The sequence below is a fragment of the Nelumbo lutea genome, chromosome 1 (genome assembly GCF_056320005.1).
Source record: "Nelumbo lutea isolate HS-2025 chromosome 1, American lotus-T2T, whole genome shotgun sequence".
In the NCBI taxonomy this organism is placed as follows: domain Eukaryota; kingdom Viridiplantae; phylum Streptophyta; class Magnoliopsida; order Proteales; family Nelumbonaceae; genus Nelumbo; species Nelumbo lutea.
Window position 1 is genome coordinate 4,444,035 of NC_142684.1, and position 9,163 is coordinate 4,453,197.

Below are 9,163 nucleotides of genomic sequence, written 5' to 3' on the forward strand. Positions count from 1 at the left end.
CATGTTTCAGCCGACCCCAGAAATAGAATTAGAAGGAACAATGAATGAAGACACTAGTTCATTTTTAAAAGTGGAAAGGGCAAAAAGGCTTGGGAATTGGTCTTTTAGGGCAGAGTCCCCAATCCAAACATGTTCCCAAAAATTAATGAGATTGCCTAAGTGCAAGTCATACCTGATCCATGGAGAAAACAAAGGTAGAATAGCTTGAATAGCTTTCCAAGGAGATGCTCTTGTACTCTTTGCCAGAATCCCAGTCTCATCCATTTACTGCAACCCCATGAATACTTCCCACTATCTCCACCCAAAGTTTGTCCTTCTCCAATGAGAACCTCCAAAGCCATTTCCCCAGAAGAGCCAAGTTCCTATTCCTTATATTCTTGATACCAAAACCTCCCTCCCTCTTACTCCTACAAACCATCTCCCACCCCACCCTATGGTCCTTCTTCTCCTCCCCCGTCTCCTAGAGAAAGTCTTTCATTACTTTTTCTAATCCACTAGCCACCTTCGTCGGAATCTTGAAGATTGACAAAAAATAAACAGGAAGGTTAGCTAAAGTAGACCTGATTAGAGTGGTTCTCCCTCCAAGAGACAAATAGTTTTTCTTCCAAGTTGCTAATTTCTTTTCAAATCTCTCCACAACTGGAACCCAAAACTCACCTTTCTGAGGGTTATCACCCAATGGCAAACCGAGGTAATTAAGGGGCCAATTTGCTATTGCACATTCTAAGATGTTTGCAGCCTCAGAGATCTCCGCCTCGCCCATATTTACCCTAACTATACATCTGGTTCCAAGGCTCGGTTCTGATTAGTTAGCCTTTCTGTCACCTCTGTTAAACAGAGATCACATCTCTTACCCACCTGTTTATGCCTCCCCACTGTGTCCCTGTATTGCTTTTGAGAAGTCTCGAGGGATCCCTTACAAAAAACATGTTCAGCAAGGAGGTTTTGAGATGGAGCTTCTGAGTGTGAGTTAGAGTTTCCACCCCCAGAGTTCGAAATGTGTTCAGCGGCAACAATGTACGACTCTTCCTTAGCACAGTGAGACGTTACCGCACCTGGTCTTTCTAAGAACAATGTATCCAGATCAAGAGTTGCAGCAGCTTCTTCCTCTGAAAACTTCTCACCCAAAACACTGCCTAAACTGGACTGGCTATCTGAAACTTCTTCCACGTCTTCTTCCTCCATTTCGCAGTCCACCCAGCCCTCGTCAAAACCATCCTTTTCCTCGAGATGAGCTCGATCGTACCTGGGGTTTGGTCTGTCTTGTGATGTTCGTCCCTCCTTGTGTGTTTCAGGAACTGCACGAGACACCCACCGGAGAGTACTTGAGCTTCGCTCTGACTGCCTGAGATCACCTACAGCGCCCCCATCCAAAATTTTCGAAGAAGAAGAAGATAGACGATGTCTATCGTCTATAGTTCCCAACCATCTCCCCCGACCCACGTGCTCACTTGAACAATCACGTGGGTAGGAATTCCCCCTTCTGGCTGAGCCGATCGGTCCACCAACCGGTTCAGATGACCCGGCCTGCAGAAATCTCCCTTTCTTAATCACGTGAGCGAAGGTGTCTTGTCCCTTCAAATACCAGCTAATTCAAAAAATTTTGAATTTATTTCTTTTAATAGATTTCGTGGCTTTTGTTTCTCTCCCACCAACTTTTCAGCCTCCTTTCTAAGCTGCCCCCTATGTTCAGTCTTACCCTCCAGCTGTAGGCCCCCAGTAATCCAACCCTCCACGTCAGCATCGTCTTCTACCTTGGGTCTTCGTCCCCAAAGCTCTGCCTCCACCTCTGAAACTAGCCATACTTTAAACCATGTACCTTCAGCAAGAACCTCTATTGTTCTTGGGAGCGATTCCGGTCTCACCCTGACCATCCTAACCACAGCGGCACGAAAATCTTGCAGTTGGACTTCCTCCATTTCTCCACCCAGATTTGCTTCACTCCAGAGATGGAAGGGAAGACCTACCAATTTGAGCAGGAAACTTCCGCAGATATGTTCCATCTCATTACACAACCGTTTCCAGTTTTGAATCTGAATCAAACCATCTTCACATTCAAATTATGTAAATCCCCTGATTTTCTCATCGTCAATTCTCAACACTGCCTTACTGTCTGAGAACGGTTTCAGAGCAACCTCGGACTCCAGCTTCAAGTTGTGCACCACTGAGTTTAGGACCTTCCTCCAATCTTGTATTGCCTTGCTCGCTGAGATCACCATTCTCCGCTCCCAGTCTTCTTTCTCACCCTCAAACCACAGCTTCACCCCTGTATTAGAGCTCGAAATAAGTTCACCATCACTGCATGAGCTCTTCTTCAACGGCTGCTCCAGGCTTTTAATGGGTGCTGAACTTCGTCCTTGCTCCAACACCACATCGACAGAGACAAGAAACTGCTGCAACCCCTCCGCAAAGGCCATCCAACCTTGTTTCTTATTCCCTTCTGGTAAGCAAAGCAATCGTCTTCTTGCGTCGAAATATTCTGTGACCATGATGAACCAGCCTTACCATTGCATCTCAGTTCCACTTCGTACCTCTTCTTTCCCAGTTCGAAGACATTTTTCCATCCTATTGTCCTAACCGATTGTATAACACCATCAATAAAGCCCTTTAACCATGTCACTGCTTCCTCAAACAATAGTATCGTGGCCTTCCTATCCTCCCTAATTTTTAACAGGTTCTTTCCTCTGGCCCTTCCGCTCTCAAATAAAAATTTCTTCACTTCACTAATCAGTTCAGACTTCCATCTACTCACCAAATGAAAAACTTCTCCACTTTGGCTTCCCATCAGTTCAGCCTTCTCCAAACTTCTATTTTGTTTGACTCCACTGTCATTAGATGACCACCTACCTAATTTCAGATCAGGGTAACGAAGAATCCATTTTCAAACCAGTTAAACAAGATATAGAGGATGAGAGGTCCCAAGAATGTCATTAAATGATCCCATAATCTAGTTGTGAGTTGTGACGGACCTGAAAAACAGTCTAGACAATGAAGAAAATAACAGAAAAAGGGTCCAGAAGTAGGAATAGTTGAAGAAGAAGAAGAAGATAAAAAGGGCTGAAGAGCAGAGAGGTCAATGTTAACAGACCACAACTGCCGCCGTGTTTTATTATTATTAATATAATTGAATGTAAAAAGACAGTAACAGCCCTTTGTAAGTGGTAAGGGAAAAAAAAAAAGAATAGAACATAAAAATAAGTTACAACTATATCATTTCTGCAGCACTAATAAAATTAACAAATAAATAAGTCTAATACTCCCCCTCAAGCTGGACCGTAGATATCATAGAGTTCCAGCTTGATACAGATATGATTCATTCGAGCTTAGCATAAACCTTGGTGAAGAGATCGGCTAGCTGATCTTCTGACCTCACATAAGAAGTGACAACTTCTCCAGTTGTGTTGGTGCGATGAATTTCAATTGTAAATCTGCTCCATGACCCGATCCAACAAAGTTGAGAAAAACCCAAGGTAAAATTTCAGTGGTCTATGGTGGAAACAGAGGTATGGACTTGCAGTGTTAAAAGAATCGTAATTCAGTTAGTTGCACTTGGGAATCACAAATTATCCAGAATTTTAGATAGGTGGGACTTGCTAGTCATCCGGACTCGTAAATCATGTGGACTCGCTAGTCATCTGGACTCGCAACTCATGTGGACCTGCTAGTCATCCGAACTAACAGCCTCCTAGAATAAATAGTAGGCTAGACTTGCAAGTGGAACTCGCCAATCCCAAAATTGCAGCACTTTGGAATTGCAGCAAGGATTTTGCAGGACTTGTAAAATCCATTACTTAGTAGTGTTGTGGAGCCGATCCATTTTGGAGTTTTCTCATATGAATAGCCTTGTATCTTGCTCAAAAGGTTATCTTGTGTCTTGTGAGCCAAGAAAAGAGAATGGGAGTGTATGTGAGATATAGGAGAGGGAACTTTGGGTGTATTGGGAGCTAGGTTTTGGTGAGAAGGCTGTGAACACTAATTATAATCTCCATTGTCAAAAAAATGAAAAAAAAAGTTACAAATCTCCATTGAAAAATAGTGGATTTCCTCCTTTGACGCCATAAGTGTAGGCTATAAGCCAAACCATGTAAATCTCCAAAGTGTTTTGTGTTGATCTATTTTACGTTTTTTTTTCTTCCTGTTACTCCATTTGCCAATAGTTCTTGTTCCTAGGCTTGCTAGTCTCACAACAGAGGATATATGAATTTCTGCTTGATTGTCATAGAACAACTTAATAGGAGGGGAAAACTTCACACCAATTTCTGCTTTAAATAGGTCAACTCACAACTCACACGTGCATGTAAATTCATAACAGAAGTTTGTAGTGTGTCCATGCTCACAATGCGTACATCCACACACTATACCATGTCCTCCAATGCCTCGGCCTCTATCAGCCCCTACATTCCTACCACCTTCACAGCCACCTCTTTGTACCATGACCACCTCCCCTAACATTACCACCTCTGCCACGCATTACCACCCCTAGTTGCTGCTAAAGCAAACTTCTGTAATATAGAAGTTTTATCAGCCTGCGGATTTGAAACTCCTCTCACCCTAGAAAAAAATCTGATGAAGTAGGAACCTCACTGCTACCCAGAACTTGTGCACGAACCAACTTGTACTCTGTTCTTAGTCCTAAAAGAAACTTGGCAACATCTAACTGGTCTCTTTTTGTCATTGTCTGCACCTTCAAATCATTTGACAGTGGCAATAGGAATTTAACTCACTGCAGACTTTTGAGATTAGCATAATACTCCCCAGTCTTGTCACCCTGTTGCAGCTGAAAATATTTTTGATAAAGCTGATAGATCCTTATAACATTATCTTGTCTAGAGTAAAGCTGTTTAGCATGGTCCTAAATTTCTTTAGCAGTATCCTGGATTGACACTGATGTGCAGTTTCATGCTATCAAAGATGTCATAATCTAGGTATTTTCTTGAACCCAATCATTATATCCAGTAGTACCTGAGTCCACCTTTTTGTCTTCAATATATTTCAATTCACCCCTGGCAGTTAGATTAACTTCAATGGGTTTTCCTTAGGGTATGTAATTTGCACCATTAAGCTTCACCATAGTCATTTGGACAGCCTTAATTTCACCCACAAAGGATGCCATAACCACCAAAATCTAATTTTGATACGTTTTTCAACCTAGTCCACCACAAACCAACACATAAATACTAACCAGCAAAAACGAAAAGCCGGAGCACCAATTCTAGGAGCCGCAGTTCAGGAAAAACCGAAAAACACAAACAGTTCATAAAACCCTTGCCGATCTCAACAACATGAATTTGACCAAAACTCAATATTTCAACATATTATCTCCTCTGGGAAAAACAATTGTTTAAGCTATTGACTTGTACCGGATGGAATTAACCCCACTTTTGAATCGCCAAGGGATCCTAAAAAAAGACTACCAACACGCAAACCACTGCAACTGGAGGCAGGGATGCAGGATACCTCCTATTTCAGAGGGTAATCACTTTGAGGTGTTTATTGATTTCTCTTATAAGAGAAAAGGTTAATGTTAACGGACCCCAACTGCCGCCCTGTTTTTATTATTAATATTACTGAATGCAAAACAGTAAAAACCCTCTTTTAAGTGATGAGGGGGAAAAGAAGAATAAAACATAAAAGAAAATTACAAGCATCCCTACTGCTCACTAATAAAGATGACAAATAAGCAGTCTAACACTAGTAATGAGTATAGATGGTTTATATGTTGACCAGATAAGAGAGAAAGAGAGATGCTGTCTTAAAGTTTTGCATTGATGCAAAAACTTGTGTACTAGGGAGCTTGTGCACACGGATATGACTAATACACAAAAGCTGAATTCTACATTTAACCCACAAGCTTAAGCCGTTAGGTTGTGGACTTATCATCCACATTGAGCACTCCCCCGCAAATGGAAGTCATTATTATATCTCCCTGTTGATATGCACCAAGAACCTCATTCAACCACCAACCAAATAAAGAGTCATCTATGAATGGGTTAGGCTATGGAAATCACCAATTGCTCAACTATGGGAGAATAATGTTCACCATGGGTGGAGCCATCATTGTGAGATCAACCACTCTTGCTAATTATTCGACCATCGAGAAACCTGCAAACCATGGGATTTACTACATGCATTCATCAATACTTGTGCCAAGCCAAATTGAATGGGCAAGACAACTTTCCAGAAACTGAATGCTCTAACTCACTCCCTAAATAATATCCAAGTACAATATCATAAATGCCAAAACCTTACCTCAACTTGTGTGGTGACGAATTAACAACTCAAGCCACCATTTGAATGCAAAATATCTGGTGTGGGTATCAAGAAGACAGCAAACAAGAAATTTGTAATGATTATTTAATATCATCAATTAATAACCGAAGATACTACCTAAGATTGTCCACAGTTTAAAAAGGAAAGAAACAAAGAAAAAAATAAAGCAATAAAAATACCCCTGTGGTGTGAAAAGTAGCACCAGCTGACCACCCTTTTGTGCCCTGATCTGAGATCTCTACAAAGACCTTGGAGGATCTTTGACCTAATAGTGGCCATTTTGGGCACTCACCTTGGGACTTGTCCATGTTGAAAATCCTCTTATTAACAATATTAATTAGGTAAGCTGGTCGACTTTATGATCAGGCATTTCACTGATTAAAAGGGTTACAAATAACTATCTAGAAAATTGTTCTTTTTCTGTGGTCTCCCCCCCCCCCCCCAATTGTATATAAATTTCCATCAACTTTTGGAAGGATTATTGAGCTCTGAATGGTCACGTAAAGCAATCCTCTGACAGGTAGCCTATAGATACCAAAACGCAATGGAATCGGGCAACCAGCAAAGATGCCATTCAGCTTCCAGACAGGGTACAACAGATTAAAAGATTATTTTTCCAGCAGAAGGATATGATCTTTTGGAGATTGATTGAGTAGTTCGCCTTCAACTTTGCTCTATGTATTTTTCACTCAAATATAACAAGGCTGTAAATATGTGTTAATGAATGGATAATTGTAGAAAAACGAAAAAAAAAAACAAAGGAGCTTTTGGAATTTTTTTCCTCTATAGTACGGAACTTATTCTCTTTATTTCCTTTTTTTTCATTTGTAAAATCTCCCTTAATTGTACTAAGGCAGCATTTGGCATTCCTTTTTTGAAGGACTTGTCTCCTTTTGCCAGTTCAAACACTGTTCATAGGGGCATTTTAATTGCAAAAAGGAGATAAGTCCTTAAAAGAAGGAATGCAAATGCAGCCTAAGACTTCGATGATTTTAAACTGGGGTCAAGCCTTTTACTCTACGTAATTTGGCAGTACACATTTGAGGTGCGTATTTCAGTTTTATTTTGAAGCACATTTTTGGGTTAGAAAAGGGAATGCCCTTCTATACCAAACTTCTTTACAAAATGCATGCAAGTGGTAATATACTCCTGCGGCAAAAGGCAATCATAAAAGTGTTCACAATCAAGTATATCAAGAAAGATGCGTTGAAAGTAGGGTATTACTCTTATCCAAACATTGGCTGGATGGAGAGAGTGGTGGAGTTGACCCTTTAAATATAATTTGGCATCAAGCATTTTGTTCACTAAAAATTCTTAGCATTTCTTTCAGCATTTTATGTTGCAGGATTAACTTTTCATGTCATGCCATTTTGAGTTAACATAGAAAATCTTCATCTAAAACTAAACCATTTTAGATTTTTAGTTAAGATTGGAAATGAAATGATTTCTCTTGAAATCCAAAAATGAAATCATTTCCACATTCTCCATTTTATATGGTGGTGGATTTAAGGCTCAGTTTGGAAGAAGTACAAATACAAATATGTTGAGTGCAAAACCTTATTTTGTATGTATTTGTACTATATATATTTGTATTTGTACTGTTTCCAAATTGAGCCTAAGCATTCAAATTTAATGGCAATAAACGGTGCAGTTACTTTTACTCATCATATATGCCATTAGAACTTTTTTAGAAATCTGAGCATTCTATGAAGCTTCATGAGAAAACAAAGAGTAATTTGAACAAACTTGGATGTCCCAAAGATTAAGAAAAATCTATGCAAACTCAGGAAAATATAAATAAAATTTTAAAAAGATTCAAGCCTCTAATTTTCTTTTTTTTTCTATTTCAAATAATTTTCTTTAATTCATGAATAAATTGTGTAGGTCACTATAATAGTAGGCATTAATGTAGGGGCTTTTATAGTTCAGTTCACCCCTAGGGTGGAGATAAGATTTCTAGGGATTGACTGAATCCTGCCCCATTGATTTCTAAGGGTGGAGCTAAGATTTCTAGGGGGGCTATTAATAGACTAGGAGAGGGCTGCAATTCAGATTTCTGAGGTGGACTGTTTTATTTAGGAATGATATTTCTAGGGGGGCTATTAATAGACTAGGAGGGGGCTGCAATTCAGATTTCTGAGGTGGACTGTTTTATTTAGGAATAATAGGGCTACGTTTGAGAATTTTGAGGAGCTCACAACTTTGTTTATCTTTGATTGGACCTGTGGAATGACCGGTGCGGCGGTGCCCCTAATAATCAGATAGATAAGACCCGATTACAGCCCATTTATAACCAAAATAGGGCTGCCAACAAGTTGGGTCTGGTTTTGAATAGCCTGTATCCAGTCCCAAACTGATTATTAATTGGGATAAGATCATAGATTTAGAATGGTTCCGATTATAATCGGGTCAGACCCACTTATACTGGCATTTTATTTATATAAATAACAACTTAAAATTATGTTTTTGATAATATAACCATAATAAAAATGATAATAAAATAGTAAATTATTTATATGTTGATAAATCAAATATTTTGGTAGGAAACGGATTCAAATGAATTGTTCTGTGGACTTTGGAAAGACTCCACGCATAATATGAAGAGTCAGAAATAGATTTCGACTGTCTTGTGAGCACATGCATCGGAAAATATATTTCAGCTGGCCTCATCTCTGCATGACAAAAGAAACACAAATAAAGCAAGAGAAGAATCACAAACTATGTGAAAAAGAAGTTGCATTTAATAACACATCAAGTGGTAGAAATTCATTTTTCTACATGCTTCTCGCTGTCATCTAGCTGCCTTGGCCAATATATAAAAGCATACCAATCAAATGAACCCAACTGTCCCAACAAATCACCATCATTCATATGGTAGAAAAAGCGACAAGTA

General features: G+C 39.6%; 1 protein-coding gene across 2 annotated transcripts in view; it reads left to right on the forward strand.

Moving 5' to 3' along the window:
* Window positions 1-7,056, forward strand: part of GCN2 (protein kinase family protein) — a 116,154-nt gene extending 109,098 nt beyond the window's left edge. For both annotated transcript variants that reach the window (XM_088964429.1, XM_088964428.1), the window contains one exon: window positions 6,791-7,056. The gene's annotated coding sequence lies outside the window, so the exon portion shown is untranslated. The remainder of the gene's footprint in view (window positions 1-6,790) is intronic.
* Window positions 7,057-9,163: the final 2,107 nt, after the last annotated feature.